The 18,750-nt window shown below is 40.1% G+C and overlaps 1 protein-coding gene across 1 annotated transcript in view; it reads right to left on the bottom strand.

Annotated features, from left to right (window-relative positions):
* CHRNA7 (cholinergic receptor nicotinic alpha 7 subunit) overlaps positions 1 to 18,750 on the bottom strand; it is a 48,023-nt gene that overhangs the window by 18,921 nt on the left and 10,352 nt on the right. The gene's annotated exons all lie outside the window — the stretch shown is intronic.

Raw genomic sequence — 18,750 nt, 5'->3', positions numbered from 1 at the left:
AGTATCCACATGTGTTGCGTAAAACTGATGACATATACTATATATATTCTTCACATTAAATGCATAATCCCTGTCCCAACACTAGTCAAAGCTGCAGTTACAGTCTAAGGAAATGTCACAGCAAGTTACAGTCTAAGGAAATGTCATAGCAAGTTCCAGTCAGCTGTACAGCAGCAGCTGAACTTCAATGTTGTTCCTAAATACCAAAAGTGGCCAAACAACAAAAATAACAAAAACAAACCCAACAACAAAAAAATTACATTTTGTAGGAAAAAAAGCTTTCTTTTTTCATAATACTCTTTACTGAAGGTCAATACTCTTTACTCTTCATTCTTTTGCTGCTGTTTGGCGGAGTTCTAACTGAATAAAAGTCTTGAGAGACCTTTAACCGAAGCTATTTTAGAATGGCACAGTAATAAAAAGATACACCGCATGTGAAATGGGATTTTAAAAGCAAGTGAAACCTTTTGAGCAGCAGCATCAGTATATACATGGCAGCGGTAACAAGGATGTGTATAATCACAACAAAATGTACAACAAACATACAGATAAAAAATCTTAGCTATAGATTGATATTGTGCATTAAATGTCTGCCTTCAGATGCACATTCCTCCCCTGCTTTAAAACGAAAATAAAAATATAAAGCACAGACCATTGCTAGTGATTCAGCATTTTTCCTCTCCATTTTCTGCTTCATCACCTCCATGAACCTTACTTTAAAAAAATATTTCAAGTGAACAACTCATTTAAATAGCATCCTAGGGAAGCAGGTCCCTTTAACACTTTGGTTTCAAGAATCCATTATTAAGCTGCATTGAATTAATGTGCTGAATGCATTGCTGATGATGTCAGCCCAGCAAAGTAGTAACTAATTTACAATAGTATCTGTTATTCTCTAACCATACACACATTAATTTGGGGCCTCTCTCAACAACCTGCTTGTGGAGTTTGAACACAACAAAACTAGTTTGCATGGGAACTTAATTCATTAATTAACCATCATTACGAGATAACTCATTAAGAGATAATTCATGCAACCATGTGGTATGCTTGTTCCAGAACTATTGTCTGAACAGCATCTACTCCTGCATGGTTAAATTCTGAGTTAAACTCACATTTTAGTCTGAATATGATCTCTTTCTGAATATAAATGACCTCAGCCTTGGATTACTGATGGTTCAAAAATTCCATTTTCAGTAGCAGGAAAAGATTGTACTAAAGCTAGAATGCTGCTCATGCTTAAACTATTGGTACTCCATGGGAATTTAACTTGAAGACTTGAGCTTACAGCATAGTCAGATGAACTATTTTAGGAGTACCACAAAGGACTCTACTTAATCTACCTGCAGGCATCACAGAACTAGGCTGGAGAGCCATCACTAAACAGTCAAATTAGCAGTGCTGAGGAAGATGATAGACTTCCAATTCAGCTGTGCTGCTGGCAGAATGCTTCATGGGCACATGCCACAAAACACAGCAGGCTTGCCTGAAGGAGACTCTGCAGAGGTATTCTGAAAGCCAAGAGTTACTCTCCAATATAATCCTTCACTCCAAGGTGGTATTGACTCAAAAGTAATTTGTACAATGAAGACAAGCCTTCAGTGAAGATGCCCCGTGCTGTTTCCCTAGCATTTCTTTCTGTTAAGTATTTAGAGCATGAAAGAGTATGTATGAACAAAAAAATAACTCCTACTTGGATTACTGTAGTTAAAGTTATATCAGTGTTTGTATCATAAATCCCACCATTGCTCCTTAGCAATAATTTGCTGCATCCTGAGACTTGGTTTATAGTGGCGGGGTTTTGTAGTGTTTGTTAGAGCAAATGGTTTCCAACATTTTAGTCATTATTGGATTGATTCACCCGTCACTAGAGGAAAGATTCTGATTTTAAAGGGTTTGTCCCTCTCTGTGGTCCCAAGTGAAATTGGTGAAAGGTGGGGCAGGAGATAGCCTGCAGAGTTTCTCTCAGCTAGGAGAGTTTTATTGGACACTTGTTTTAACAAGTTTTACAGTGAACTGTATTAGCAGAGTTGTGCAGTATTCCCCATAGAATAATGATGAGGCTGGAAATGCTTCATAAAAATTCACCAGTTTTTGTCACTCTGCAGTATTTTGTAAACACTTATAAAAAAGTGTTGACTACAAAAGCAAGGCAGCTCCTATTGCAAACCTCTTCTAATATAAAAGAGCAAAGAAAAAACACTTCCCAATATATTCCAAGATGCTTAAAAAATTAGTCAGAGAGTAAGACCAGAAACTACGCTGTGTTGTTTGGATGAATGTTGTTTTTTTTTCCCACATAAGCTACTTTATGTTACATCCTGGCCAAGCAGCACAGACAATGAAGAGTTTGGTTTCATTCATGCAAGGGGAGGTGGGCAGGAGGCTCCTTCTGTCTGCTTGATTCGTAAGTGTAGTCATGATCTGTGAGGGCAGATGGCAAATTGCTACTTGACTGCTTATCACAGTATTTCATGGCAGTGTAGTTAATGAAGGGAAAGTAGCTGACATCAGGGAGACTTGAATGTTCCTTCCTGCATTTCTGAAGGTAGAGGTAACAATTTCTGGAAATTATTGAAGGGAATTGTACTGTCTCCATTCTTCCAGTTTCCATCTCTGGCTTTGTCTGTCTCTTCAATTTAAACAGCTGTCATGGCTTAAGTTGAATCTACTGCTGATATTCAATCCCATGCTGCTGTCATGCCAGCTTCAAAATGGAAGTGCTGGCTGGAGCAAAGTATTATTGGGCTTGAAGTTCAGATTGTAACATGAGAGCCTTCCTGTTGTGGTTGCTGCTTTTGGGTTCTGGGTTTTTGGGTGTTAGCTCTTTTCTGCTGAGATGGCAGCCAGACAGGGAGGGATGAGGGAGTAGCTCCCTAGCTTGGGTTTTTAGCTTGCTGGCTTTCTGCTTGCTACTGCTTTCTGCTGTGCCTTTTCTGCAAATAGGCTAAGGCAATCGTGCACTATGTGATCTCATTTCTATTAAACTCTAATCATACCTTATCTCAGTTCTTTATGTCATCACAAAGATTTTTTTTCTGTGTGTTACTCTCCTCACTTCTGTGTTGTAGGGAAAAGACTGTGTTAAACTAGCACAAGAGTTTAGCAGACTGATCACCTTTGAAAACACAGTATCAGATTCTCATATTATCCTTCCCCTACTCTGTGTTCACCAGAATATGTAAAAGAAGGGATGAAAATTTGATGGATTTGTGAAGGACATTAAGCTGGACATTACAAACTTTGTAAGGAACATTATATGCTGACTTTCAAAGGGATGTCAGGACATCTAGTATCCACATTCCATAGAAAAGATATGCAGCAAAAAAGAAAGAGAAAAAAGAAGTAAAATAAGCCTGCACACCTATAGACTGGCATGCAGACACTGACATGCAGCACCTAGCAATAAACACATACTTCCCAGAAGACTTGTATAAAGTCCTGGCTAAGACCTGTTAGTTCTAATTCCTGCACTTCAAATCCCAATTAGTTCTTTTAACATGGCTGAATCACATCTGAATTACAGAACAGGTAATGCCTTTCAACTGGGCTTCAATCACTATGAACCTTAATAGAAGAACTTGCTGAAACATTTTTAAGACATCCTTTGTATTAGCAGTAGTGCTTGGTTCCTGACTGGTACTCATAGTAAGACTGAAGTTAATAATTGTAGTCTGAACTTAAAAATGGGCTGGCAGCCAGTAAGAGACACATAAGGCACTCTTTATATAAATTTTCACATTTGTTTTCTTGAGTGCCATTCTACTGAAAGCAGCAGGTTGATCAGTTCATTAGCTCTTATCTCATTGTGTGAACACTTGCTTACAAAACATTCTCAACATCCTCTGATCCACAGTGTCACATCACTAGCACCTAATGATGTTTTTTCCCCACAACATTTAAACTCATTATGTTTAATTTTTGTTTCACACAGCTTGAGATTTTCTTCCTCTTCCTTTTGAAAGTCATGCACTGATCTCACTAAACTGTATATAGTGAAAAAGCCTGAATTCTTGGAAAACTAGTACTGAGAGGGCCAGTTGGAGTTTGAGTTGAGCACTCATAAAATGGCCAGTTGACAAAAGGTTGATGCTGTGTCCATACCTTAGGCAGCCATAGTGACAAGATGAGTCTGAGCTCCTTGAAACTTATGGAGAATAGTGAAGGGCCTGGACTTCTCCATTCCTGCTCATTATGGTGGTACTCACCAGCAGCCTGTGTCCAGCCCCTAGGAGCAGCATGTGGTCCACTTTCACCCATCTGGAGCCTATCTGAAAACACCACAGTGGCTTTGCATTCTTTATAGCACTAAGTCAACATGGGAAAAGATTGCAGTTATCCTCTCCTGATGTGCTAAGGTTAATGGTAAACTTTTGTATTAAAGGTGGCTCAGAGCTTCTTAGTGGTGCAGGCAAAACTGAGTTTTGCTTTCTTAGGAGAGAGTATGAAAAACAGTTACTTTAACAAACTAGCCTGATGATTCTTCAAGGACACTGAAGACTACAGCCACTTGCTAAGGACTACCTCTAGTCATCCATAGGTGGGGCAGTAGCTGCAGCAAGACTAGATCTTGAAGAACACAGTAGAGGGTGCAGAGACCAGATACCCTGTAATTGGTGCACATTCATTACCCCTAAAGCCCAAGGCATCACCTACATTGTACTTGACAAAAGGCAAGATTAATTAAAATGCAAATTTGGATGGAATTAAAGAATGTTTTTGGGGAGGACAAGTTGCATAGAAATGAAAAGCTACACACAAATTTGGCAGGGTGAAACGAGATTTTTAGACAACATGGAGGTGAAGAACTAAACAGCTTACAAGATTTGTGAGATGAAAGAGGTTTTAACTCCTGATCCCTCTTCCTCACCTGACTTCTCTTTCACCACAAAACTACCCTTCACTTCTCCAGTAGTCAGTAATACACCTTTTTATCATAGTAAAATGTTTTTGATGACCTATATTCCCAATTATGCAGAAAATTGTGTATAAACAGGCATTACCAATGCAGAAAGAAAATTAATCATATTCTATGATCCAGCATGTGAGGCTCAACCCCAGGAAGAGACCACTGAATACTTCTGATTTCTTGAAATTGATGGAAAAAGTGCAAATTGGTTCAACAATAAGTGGAAGTGGAAAATACTACTTTTCTCTGTTTCACTGCATGTTTCTGGAGACCAATTCAAACACATTTATATTTGGTGTTCTGACCTCCCGTATCAGTGAGATTTTCATACAAAAACAGAGCTCTGACATCCATGACTTCATCTTGTAGTGGTACAGCCTGCTGCTGGGAAGCAACACTCCCTCAGAATTACAGCAACTGTTGCAAACTTTAAAGATAGTCTGTCTTACTACACAGCCTAGTCAGTATGTCAGTGTGTCAATCCTGCATGACTTTGCCGTAGGCTTATGCTTTCCTTAGGCCAGCTTGCTTTACATCAGCTGCAGATTTGCCCTGATTCTCTTTGTGCTAAAAAAAAAAAAACCTGAAAGTTACTCTTCTCTATTTTTATACTCAGCCATTCCATGGTACTAGTGACTTTAGTGAAAGCTGAAGGTATTTAGGACATGACCCTTTGTTCTCTTCTACTTCAAAGCCAAATTCAGTCCTGAGGCACCTTCACTGCTAGGATGCTCTCTCTGTGACTTTTTCACCTTCCAAGTCAGACTCTCTCTGGCTCTTTCAGACTTTTAGGGATAAGGTGTTGCAGATATGCTTGGGATTTAGCTTAATATCTTCTGTAGCATTAATGTGAGTTTTGAAGTTAAATCTCTGAAGTCCATCCTGAAAATGCCTTCCTCACTTTGTATGCTCCTTGACCTTTGAGTTCTATTCTTCCAGGTTTTGTTTTGTTGTGGTTTGTTGTTTTTTTTTAATCAAAGAATTACAACCTTAAGGCAAACCAAAATGTGGGTAGCTAATTAAAGTGAAATTTGGAAAGAAAACTTACTTTCTATGGATCTCTTAGGTTTATTAGATTTATAATATATGGCATATGAATTGCCCTTCATACTCTCTACATGCTGAAGGTCTCTCAAATAGAGCACTGCTCTGCAGAATTGCTCTTCCTTACAGAAAGGTGAATTTTGTTGCTGGAGATAATACAAACTGATACATATCGCTGCTACTAGCCATTCTTCTTTCTTAATACATTGACTATGGACAGTAAATACAAAGAGAGGCAAGACAATAAATTCTGGGATTAACTGAAATACTTGGAGTTGTACGAGAAATAGGCAGTTTCCCTGTAAAGAGACACCCTTCTCACTCTGCCCCTGCTTTTGTTTGTAGTAGAGTGAGTAAAGTTTGCTGAAGGTTCCCTAAATCTCTAGCCAGGTACCAGGCAAGGCAAATCTTTGGACTATTCCCAACAAAGCCTGCTGTCCTAAGGCTCTTTTATAATCTTGCAGGATAGAGTGGCAATACTATTAGAAGTAAAAAATCAGCCTCTTCACATTGTGTGAACAGCGCAGCACAGCTGAGCAGGAACCTGTACTAGAATGTGCAGCTGGAAGAGAATGCAGCTGAAGAGTATTTGTGAAGGAGTTCAATCATCCATGCAAAGTGTTCTGGTTAATGACTGCTATATATATTGGATCAGTTTTATGAACAAAAACAGTTTATAAATATTTGTAGGAGAGGGCCACTGTTAATCCAGTGAAGTCTCCTGCACAAGACAGGTGGGATTAAGCTCTGACTCTGTGCTCTCATTCTCTTTATTTCTTGTTGTCATTTTGTTTAAGAACCATGACCTATATTCAGTTACTGTCTGACCATATTTACTAGGATTATTTCTTGTACAAACTAAGGAATGTGCCACGTTTGCTGGAAATAATGCTGGATAAAACAAACATTCCCACTCAAGCTACCTCTCTTTAGCAGACAGAGCTCTGTGACAGCCTCATCTTGCTATTAGTTCCATTGTGTGCAGATTCTCACCTTCAAAATATGACCTCTTTTCATAAATATTTACCTAATCAGAGCATAATGTATAAAGTTCAAGATAGGGAAGATTTATTTCAAATCAGTATCTACTTATGTCATCTTCCTTTGAAATGGACACATCCAGGCTGGCCTACATATAGATGTGTAATGCCATTTTATTTATTCCCTGGGCTGTGGAGTAAACCAGTTCCAGTGGTACCTAAAGACAGCTAGCTATGCTGTTCAACAGCAAACTTTTGGGTGTGAACTTTTATGACATATGATACTTAGTAGAGCGTTTTCCTGTCCTGACAGTTTTAAGTGTGTCCCTTACATCAGGAACATGTGAAATTTTGCAGACTACTTACTGTCTTTCGGGGGGAGGAGGGGGTGTGGGGACGTGTTGGAGAATTGTAAGTGTGATTAAATTAATAGAAAATCAACATGCTTTTTAATAGATGACTTTGTGTATCTTCCTTCCGACCTACAAGCACGTTGCTTTCAGCAAATTGAACACAAGGAAAATGGTACCTAGCTACAAATAATGCAACAGTGCCAAGTGAATACGGTGCTGCCATGGAGCTATTACATAGCCTGAGAGTTTTCGGCCCTGCTATAAATATCCTTAGCAGTGTGGTCTTAGCACATGTCTGCTGACATTAGTTCCACATGTTTGCATGTAGTGAGGACAAGCAGAAGAGACAGGCTGAGGAACAGTTACCACAAACAGAAACAAGCATTTGCTGTTGGGTGCAGAAGGGTTCTGGGACAGGACACCTTGCACCTATGCAGAGGCACAAGCTTTAGCCATGGTCAGGCCTGTTATGGTGAGCTTCTGGTTTCGCATTAGTGGAAATGGCAATAGGGTAGTCTGCAAGTCACTGGGCCACAAAGCAACCAACAGGTGGGAGGAAGGGAATGAGAGAGGAGGAAAGGAATTTCTCCTGGTGTGAGTGGTGGAAAGATGCCCTGAACACTAGACTACCTACAGTTCTGGTCTGTATTGTAACACTTGAGCCAGCATGCATTTAATGCAAGGTTTAGTCTGAGCATGTCCACAGTTACAATTCAGACTTAGTGACTGTAGAGCTTGACCTGTTTGTAGGTCCTAAAAAAATGAAGATTTTCAGGTCTTGTGTTCTGCATGAGTATTGAAGCCTTGAGTTCATTTGTCCCATGCACTCTTCAGGTGCACAAGAAGGAGGGAAACAAAAGAGTGAGGAAGTAAACCTGAATACAAGAGACAAGAATGGTTCTACTTATAGCTAAAGTTCTGTGGAGTTGTAAGGGTTTCTAGAGTTAAAATGCTAAAATGTTACAAAAGCATTCTGTGCTGCTGGGATAGGAGCAGATACTCATTTTTGGCCTTTTGAATATCTCAGGGTTTTTTCTTTAAAAATTAGGAAAATGTCACTTGGATTTTACCTGGGTTAAGCTTGAATGTGGAGTATGAGTTGGGGAATTTGCTTTGCTTAACTTAATTCAGATGAAATTCTCAGGGTGGTTGTTTGTTTTGTGGTTGTTTTGGTTTTTTAATTGTGCTCTGTGTGTTCTATTTTGCAAGTCTGAGAAACCCCAGTGGTTTCTCCATACCAACTAATTTTATATGCTTTTGAAAGAAGCATTTGCTCTCTCCCCAGACATCTTGCTTTAAAAGAAAAGTGAAGTTTGCTCAAAACATACACAGGTCTTCCCAGATGGATGTAAATCTTACACAGCAAGAAAAGTGCTGGAGAAAGAGCAGGGAGAAGCCATCTTCACTCTGGGCAGAGCATCTGTGTGAAGTCCCTCCTTAAAATGTGGGAAATTTGTTTCTCTTCTGACAAATTTTGGCAGTCATGCTTGCCACTATCTGCGATAGGGCTTGAGATGTATTTCCACCAAGCTTCACACAAAAGAAGTGGAAATTGAAACTATGTGTAGGAGCCTTGTGGTGTTCTCTTTCTGCTACCATAGGGATGTAATTGTAATAGTCTTTTTTCTGTTGATTTTTTTTTTTTTAGTACATCATTTTTAACAAGAGATTGTATTTAATTTGAACACATTTGACTTTGCAAAGATAAGCTGGGATTGGACATATGAAATGTTCGACAGCCGCCTAAACATGAGCCAGCAGTGTGCCCAGGTGGCTAAGAAGGCCAATGGCATCCTGGCCTGTATGAGGAATAGTGTGGCCAGCAGGAGCACGGAGGTCATTGTGCCCCTGTACTCTGCATTGGTTAGGCCGCACCTTGAGTGCTGTGTCCAGTTCTGGGCCCCTCAGTTTAAGAAGGACATTGAGACGCTTGAATGTGTCCAGAGAAGGGCAACAAGGCTGGTGAGAGGCCTTGAGCACAAGCCCTATGAGGAGAGGCTGAGGGAGCTGGGATTGTTTAGCCTGGAAAAGAGGAGGCTCAGGGGTGACCTCATTGCTCTCTACAACTACCTGAAGGATGGTTGTAGCCAGGAAGGGGTTGGCCTCTTCTCCCAGGCAACCAGCACCAGAACAAGAGGACACAGTCTCAAGCTGCGCCAGGGGAAGTTTCGGCTCGAGGTGAGGAGCAAGTTCTTCACCAAGAGTCATTAGTCATTGGAATGGGCTGCCTGGGGAGGTGGTGGAGTCATCATCCCTGGAGGTGTTCAAGAGGGGACTGGACGTGGCACTTGGTGCCATGGTCTAGTCATGGGTCTGTGGTGACAGGTTGGACTCGATGATCCTTGAAGTCTCTTCCAACTTTGGTGATATTGTGAAATGAGCAGAGTACAGCATAGCCAATAACATACTTCAGCACATCTTATGTGAAAAAACTCTTTTGAAGTGCAAGAGAGGGAGGTAGAGGTTGCATTTTTTCAACTTATCTTATGAATTCCTATGATTCACCACAGGTTTCACTTAGTTCACATTAAATATAGCTTAGAGTTTAAAGTGCAGTTACATTTATTGTAAGCATGCAAAGTAATAACTATTGCTTTATTTACAAATAAGTCTTGATTCCATTGTGTTCCATGGCAGATTTCTATTGAGAGGACTGAAACTTTGTAATGTTAAATACTGGCTCCAGGCGATGACCTACCATTGCCAGTCTGACACAGGTAGGTATCCCACATTCAAACACATGCTGGGTCCTGGGAACTACTAACCATTCCACAGGCTAAGAGGGAACAACTGAACCCCATAACCTCACTCCTTAACATTAAAATGAGAGGGAATCAAAGCTTTTGAACTAGATTTAATTTCCCAGAGGTTAGCTGCAAAACATAGAAGTTGAAAGGTCAGGTAGCAACCAGTTTTACCATTAATGCCAGGACAACATCAAAGGATGTTACTCTATTTTTATTCTTACCAATCAACGTCAAGCCATAGCTGACTTTTTGTTAAGCCTTTCTCCTCAAAATATTCTGAAGTCATATGGAAATGCTGTTACAGCATGTGTATTTAGCAAACAAAGGTGGAATGAAAATAGGTGATTTCTTCAAGGAGAGAAGAGGAAGTTATGGGAGAACATGGAGCTGAACACAAAAATATCTCTTCCGCTCCCTATGTGTGATCAGGGCACACAGCTCCAGTACCAGCCTGCTGCTGGCATTCTTCTATCCTATTTTTGTGAATAACAGCAACAGAAATTTCTACAAATGACCACAGCATGCTGTCCTTGGTTTAGCATCTGTTCACATGCTGAAACTGCAGAACCTTTGAAGAACACCAGAGCCACAGAGAGAGATACCAGGCTAGGACACAACCATGAAGAATAGCTCTGTCCACTACAAACAGACATAATTAAAGCCAGCTTCAGAAGACCAGTTAGCAAAGTGCTATGACTCATCCCAGACAGTCTAACTACACTTCTCCATCTTTTCAAATGTAGGCAAATAAAGCAAGGAGTAGCTCCAAAGTTCCTATGATATGTAACATAATCCATTATCCTTGATGTCTTGGGGTCCCTGTTCAGTCTTGGATATAGCACAGACATTAGAATAAACTATATTCTTTATTAGAATAAACCAAACCAGGTTGGAAGAGACCTTCAAGATCATCGTGTCCAACCCATCAACCAATCCAACCCACCCAAACAGCTAACCCATGGCACCAAGCACCCCGTCAAGTCTCCTTCTGAACACCTTCAATGACGGCGACTCCACCACCTCCCCGGGCAACCCATTCCATAGCGCAATCACTCTTTCTGTATAGAACTTCTTCCTAACATCCAACCTGAACCTCCCCTGGCGCAGCTTGAGACTGTGTCCTCTTGTTCTGGTACTGGGTGCCTGGGAGAAGAGACCATCATCAGCCTGTCTACAACCTCCCTTCAGGTAGTTGTAGAGAGTGATAAGGTCACCCCTAAGTCTCCTCTTCTCCAGGCTAAGCAGCCCCAGCTCCCTCAGCCTCTCCTCATAGGGCTTGTGTTCCAAACCCCTCACCAACTTTGTTGCTCTTCTCTGGACTCGTTCCAGCAAGTCAACATCCTTCCTAAACTGAGGGGCCCAGAACTGGACACAGTACTCGAGGTGTGGCCTAACCAGTGCAGTGTACAGGGGCAGAATGACCTCCCTGCTCCTGCTGGCCACACTGTTCTTGATGCAGGCCAGGATGCCATTGGCCCTCTTGGCTGCCTGGGCACACTGCAGGCTCATGTTAAGCCTACCATCAACCAGCACCCCCAGATCCCTCTCTGCCTGGCTGCTCTCTAGCCACTCTGACCCCAGCCTGTAGCACTGCATGGGGTTGTTGTGGCCAATGTGCAGAACCCGGCATTTGGATGTGTTATTTGGATGTGTGGACATCACCATGTCAATCAAAAAATTCCCTGGAGAAGGGTATAATACAAAATACTTTGCTTATCTTGCTGAACGCCTCTGCAGGAAGAGAGGATGAATCAGCATTACAGAAATTCTAGTTATTCCTTACCTTACATCTTCTGATGGATAGGTTTGAGAGTCCTTTTTTACAGGGTCTTCACTTTCAACTTTCCCTAAAATTCCATATGGTCCTCCACTTCTCTTTAATGCCTGGTAAGTGTCACTGCTAAAGGTACTGAGAAACTGTGAGCTTGGCTGAGAAAAATATATTGATGAAAATCAACTATGTCTCTTTGGAAATGCAACAAGCGTCAAGACTGAAATGTCAGAACACCTACACAGTCCTTCAAGCTGCTGTTTCCTGCAGCACAAGAGAAAAACCTCTCCTGTGAAAAGAACATTTCTGTCTTGTGCGGTCAGAGATTGACTGAGCACTCCAAAGTTCATAAAAATGCTTTTTTGAATGTCTTTGAATTCAATCAGTGGTTCAGTCAAGGTTACCAGTGCTCTTTATTTTCAATGTGTTTGTCCCTGCTTTTGGTAGCATGGGTGGTAGAGGGTAAAAGGCCTGGCTTCTTTTCCCTCAAATACTGAACTGACACAACTGTGTAGTTACTGTAGTTATGGGGATGCTAACCGCAGGACTATGTTAAGAGTCATGGCTGAACTCAAAATACAAGCCTAATGACAGTCCAAGTAGTAGTGCTGGATGTACATAGGTCCATCAACTCTGCACATGGGTATTGATCATCTTCCCTTCAGCCTACTCCCTTCTGAGGATCATGATTATAGGCCAAGCAAATAGGGCTTCACATCACTATTAGAGGGTTTTGGAGAGATGAAATAGAGAAATACAATTTTCTTATGCTGCTGCCAGTGAGCAGCAACATGGCTTCACACCATGCTGTTAGCATTTTGCAGTTCACTGTTGAAGCCACTATTAGAACCTTCACCTGTTATAAATCAAACTCCAGTTTCAGACAGCAGGCATGGACACGCAAGCATAAGTGAAGGTTAAATACAATTGCAAGTTTACTTTAGGCATCTTACTCTTAATCTTGAAAAAGAATGATTTTATTTTTGAGTAAATTAAAATGTAATATAAATTAGTTAATGCATTAATAATAAATGAGTAATTAAAATTCTAAGTGAATTTTAAGATAAATCTTTTTCTATGTAAGTGCTTGTACATGATGTCTGCTTCCTGCTGCCAGCCCATTGTGAGATCTTGTTACTTTTTATTCCCCCCCATTTTGTAACTCAGAGATATATTTAGATTGGGAACAGTTGGATTGTTTAGTAGTCTATTCAGGCAAACAGTGAGGACTTTGGGAGAAACTGAAGAATTCACATCTGTATCATCTAAATTTGAAATAATTAACATTTGAATGTTTTCTATGTTAATACGCTGTTCAAGGATGGAAGAGTGTTTGCCTTCAATCCATTGACAATACTTTGTTCAACTGCTGTTTGCCCTATTAGATTTTTAAATGAGTGAAAACTTTTTTAGTGTGTGCTTTTCTGAATGAAAAGCAGGCACTGCATCCACCCAGGTCTCAGAATACAGCCCTAAAATAAAACAGAGAACAGAAATAGAATACCACCTACTTGATTGCTCAAGATTCATAGCTCATCAAGAGTACCATTTGAAAATGTTAAACCATGACTGGTAATCTAATCTAGTCCCCAGGCTTCTCTGCTAACACAGGTGTTCCCAAAGATGATGTTAGAGGTTAGGGGCATTGTTTCAGCAGCACTCTCTGCCTTCCCTTGCCATCACCCCTGAAATTGCTGCAGCACAGTTCCTGCCACCTTGTGGACCCATACATATCACGTTCCAGGAGTGGGCAGAGGTTGTGATGGTTAGGTCTGGGTTGCCTTTCCCCACATAATTCATCCAGCTCACATATTTGCACAGCACTTCCAGAAAATAAATGGGTCCAGCAAGAGCACCTGCATTTGAACTCCTTCCTCAATGTATTTTGACAGTGCAGTCTGATATAAATCACATACAGGAAGAAGCAAGTCAACTCCTATCTTTATGTCCACAGCAAAAAAGGCTTTCTCAAGAAGAACCAGATTTATAGAGCATGTAATTAGTCTGTATATGCATTAAAACTGCAGCAGATGAGCTGCACACACAGAGTGCATCAGCTCATGCCATGGCTGGGCCTGAATCTGCAGGTCTCCCAGGATCATGGGAACAAGGAATTAACTTAACAGGCAAAGGGGGTTTGAAAATGCCAGATCCTCAGCCAGTACAGATCGGTGTAGCCCCACTCACTATGAGGACGAGATCGTTGTTAAAGAAAACTGTGGGGCTTTCAAGCATTTCATACAAATTTCCACAGACTCTTACCAAGCTCATTCCTGTCAAAACAAAGGATGTGAATTTGTATATTAAGTAGCAACACAATGTATTGTCTAGTACTTGAATATGATAAATATTGCCCCTTTATATATATAGTTTTTAAAAATTAAAAGAAACAATCCTGAATATTACAGGGAATATATTAAGTCCCCAAACTTCGGTGAATCAAAATCTTTGTGTAAGAACAAGTATTAGCTAGCCAGACCTGACTCTCAGAAATAATGTCTCATGCTGTAATTTTGGGTTTTGGGTAATTACTAAGGATTATTAGTAATTACTAGATGATGTGACTTTGCAAATTCTGTTGTCCTAATAAGAGGTTCTGTGTAAAATGTGAAAGCTTTACATCCAGGCAGCCAGCACCAGAACAAGAGGACACAGTCTCAGGCTGTGCCAGGGGAGGTTCAGGCTGGAGGTCAGGAGGAAGTTTTACACAGAGAGAGTGATTGCCCACTGGAATGGACTGCCTGGGGAGGTGGTGGAGTCACCATCACTGGAGGTGTTCAGGAGGAGACTTGATAGGGTGCTTGGTTGCATGGGTTAGTTGATTAGGTGGTGTTGGATGATAGGTTGGACGCGATGAAGGTCTCTTCCAACCTGGTCTATTCTATTCTATTCTATTCTATTCTATTCTATTCTATTCTATTCTATTCTATTCTATTCTATTCTATTCTATTCTATTCTATTCTATTCTATTCTATTCTATTCACATCAGTCCATCACAACTGAATCTGTTTTCTAGGGTCTTGGTTCATTTGTCACAGTAAGAATGCAAACCTTCATCACAGGTGGTGCACCAGTAGATGTCTACTCACTTTTTAAGTTAATGGGGCATCCGTACCAAAGTAGCTAGAAAATAAATGCAACACTGCTTAAATAAATTAAACATTGCTTAATATTTAATAATTAAATACTATTTGTGCTGATTATGTGTATCACAAAGCATGAGAAAAAAGTTAGAGAAACTGCTTTGTTTTGCTTATACGTAAAACCAAACAGAAAAAACCCCACTGATTTGTACTTCAGTTTCAAAGACCCCTCCTGTGGAAACAGAAAGCAGAATAGAAGTTCTAATTTTCACATGAACATATCTTATGTCCCATAGTTAACTATTATCAGGAGTTTCTTTATAGGCTTTAGTCAGTCCTTTTTGCCTTCCTGCACACTGTCTTAAATTAAATTGCTTCCCATTCCATCCTAGGGAACATAGACTGTGCTTAAATATCTTTCCAGATCTAACATTGTTTGGAGGAATAAATAGTCAAAGAAGCCAAAAGACAGCTAGAAGCACAGTAAGAATGAACGAGTCTCACAGAAATAAGGTTGCCGTTTCTCATAGTGCATCAGTATCTCACCACAGCAGGGTAGGGAGGGGTGTTGTCTGCTTGTTTAAATAGATTGAGTATCAGAATATTTCAGACTGTTATTTTAAAGGATTTCTTCTTCATATTTCAAGATGAACCAGAATATCAGAATACTAAAAATATTGGAAAGCATATCCCAGCACTGTTCCTGTTTTCTAAACTTTCAGGAACAGTTCAATGGAAATGGCTGCAAGCTGAAAGTGCAAATAGTTTCTCCCTGTAGCATGGAGGGAATAAAAAAATAAGCAGCAAAGTGAGAGGTAAATAAAACTTGGGGAGACTTTTTCTAGTATACACAAATGAATGCTGAAAAATAAAAATAATGAGTTGAACAGCATCTGCCACAACAATGCTGAAGTGTGATAAACAGTTTAGGAACCTCTTCAGCACCATTTCTCAACAAACCTCTTGATTTGGTTGGTTGCTTGTTGTGTTTGTCTTCACAGATTTAAATGTCTTTCTTCCTTTTTTTTTTTTCAGTGAGAGATAAGCTTGTTTTATAGTCTGATTCTTTACAGAAGCAGTTCTGCTTCTTTGAATGACAGCATCATTTTCTTTTTGAATTTTCAAGATTTTTCATATTACTACCTTGCCTGGTGGGGCCAAGGTATTTGATTGCAATTACTGAGTTGTGGATCAAGCTGTGACAGGGGAGGTTTAGGCTGAATGTTAGGAAGAAATTCTTCACAGAAGGAGTGATTGGCCATTGGAATGGGCTGCCCGGGGAGGTGGTGGAGTCACCATCACTGGAGGTATCACAGTATCACAGGTGTTTAAGAAGAGACTGGATGGGACACTTAGTGCCATGGTTTCATTGATTACATAGTGTTGGGTGATAGGCTGGACTCGATGATCTCAAAGGGCTTTTCCAACCTGGTCTGGTCTATTCTATGCTATGTTATGCTATTCTATTCTATTCTATTCACACAGAGGCTTTGCTAAGTGCTGAATGTACATCACTGAAATCAACTGTGTCACACTCTGTGAAGCGAAACAAGGACGAAAGCCCTTGAATATATAAATCTAAGTCATACAAGTAACCAAGGGCAATGTAGAATGAGCAAACTTTGAGTTCAGAGAAGCATTTTAAAAGTTGCATGCTTTCATTTTTCCTTTGGTCTGCATAAGTGAGTTGAACAGCCTAAAGGAACAGGATTTCTCTTGAGATTCTGCTGTGCTCACTACATATAAACAACTATTCAGCACTTTTTTTCCCCCTAACTAGAATTTTTTAAAAGAAACAGGAGAAACTGAGAAATAAGTGAAAACTGTTGTGTAGTAAATTATTTAATTAGCTAGTAAATGTCTAGAGGAACGATGAAAGATTCCTTACTAAATGACGTTATGTAACATAAGAACTTGAATATTAATATAGATAAATAACTAAATACAACTTTCTTAAATAAATTATTAAATGTTGCTTCTTCTGCTAGTAAAAAAGCCCAGAACTAACTTATGATCAGAGTTGATTAAAATGGACATATTAATACCCTGCATGCTGTCTGCCACCAAAGTGCTACAGAAGTCAAAAGCTAACACAGTATTGATCCGTCATTCTCCTGAGTTTAGGAACTTGGCTCAGATAGAGGTGGAACTAGCTCAGGAACTTGGCTCAGATAGAGGTGGAACTAGCTCAGGGTTTTGCTAAAGATTTTAAGCAAAGAAGAACCTCAGACAGAGGTTTGTGAGCACTTTAAATTGAAAGTAAGTACAGGTCATCTAGAAAAAAAGGCTACTCAAAAAATTGGTACCGCCAACTGCTCAATCCCAGAGGCACTACATCAAGTCAGAGGGGTAGAGTACTGAGATCAGGTTAGGATCCTCATAAAAGGGTGCCCTGAGTTACACTTAGAAAGTTTGTATAAATTCAGTATTCAAACCAGAAAGCCCCAGAACACAGTAATGTTTTCGACAGTTACAGAGTAAAATTGATGAAATTCCTTTGACAAAGCTAAGACATATTAAAGAAAATTAATATCAGAAAGCCATTCATCTGCAGGTTTAGACTAGATCTTAGGAAGAATTTCTCTAGTAGGAGGGTAATAATATTCTGGAATAGGTTGCCCAAAGATGTTCTGGATGCCCTCTCCCAGAAGGAGTTTAAGGTCAGTTTGGATGAAGCCTTGAGCAACCACGTGTAGTTAAGAGATGCCCCTGCCCATGGCACGAAGGTTGGAGTAGATGATCATTAAGGTCCCTTCCAATCTAAGTCATTCTATGATCCTATGATCCCTATGTAATAATTCATAGAGTCAGCCATCTTGGAAGAGACCTCCAAGATCGTAGTATTTTTAAGCTCAAGCTTTATTTCACACTGTCTTGTATGCTACGACAGTTTTTATCATATGGATGTTTCTGATGTTAAAACAATCTAGTTCATCAAAATTTAATTAGTTTGTAAATGCTTTGGAACAAATATTATCTTTTCAGATGTGTTTACGTATCCTTTAGTACAGGGAGAGTCTGGATCTTACTATGGTTATAGTTAAGGAAATTTTAAATACCATACAACTATCTACTCCTATACAGAGGCAGTACTGACCTGTCTCTAGCTCCAGTTAAGAAAGCACATATGAAATTAAATTCATCCAGTACAATCAAAGTCTCCAGCAGATGGATTATTTCCAGTGCAACCAAATATTTCTTAAAATGTTGTACTCAGAATTTCATACACCAGAGGCTTTGGGAAAAAAAAACAAACCATGCATCAAGTTGAGTTGAACCATTCCTTTTACGCTACTTCTATAACAAGACAATGTTAAATTCTAATTTTGCTCCCAGCATTCTTGGACCCATCCCAAACTCACATCACCTGCAAATTTCATCACATAACTAAATCTCACCATTTTGACAGTGAACCAACAACAACAACTACTGTAACAACTACCTGAAGGGGGATTGTAAACAGGCAGAGGTTGGTCTCTTCTCCCAGGCAACCAGCACCAGAACAAGAGGACACAGTCTCAGGCTGCGCCAGGGGAAGTTCAGGCTGGAGGTCAGGAGGAAGTTTTACACAGAGAGAGTGATTGCCCATTGGAATGGACTGCCCGGGGAGGTGGTGGAGTCGCCGTCACTGGAGGTGTTCAGGAGGAGACTTGACAGGGTGCTTGGTTAGATGGGTTAGTTGATTAGATGGTGTTGGGTGATAGGTTGGACGCAATGATCTTGAAGGTCTCTTCCAACCTGGTTTATTCTATTCTATTCTATTCTATTCTATTCTATTCTATTCTATTCTATTCTATTCTATTCTATTCTATTCCCACTTCTGGGTTTACCAACACTTTATTTTCTAGTTTTCTGTTAAGAAT

Source organism: Melanerpes formicivorus, unplaced genomic scaffold, assembly GCF_026170545.1.
Source record: "Melanerpes formicivorus ecotype bairdi unplaced genomic scaffold, bMelFor1.0.p_v2 SCAF_10, whole genome shotgun sequence".
Lineage (NCBI taxonomy): Eukaryota > Metazoa > Chordata > Aves > Piciformes > Picidae > Melanerpes > Melanerpes formicivorus.
This window is presented reverse-complemented; position numbering and strand designations above follow the sequence as displayed.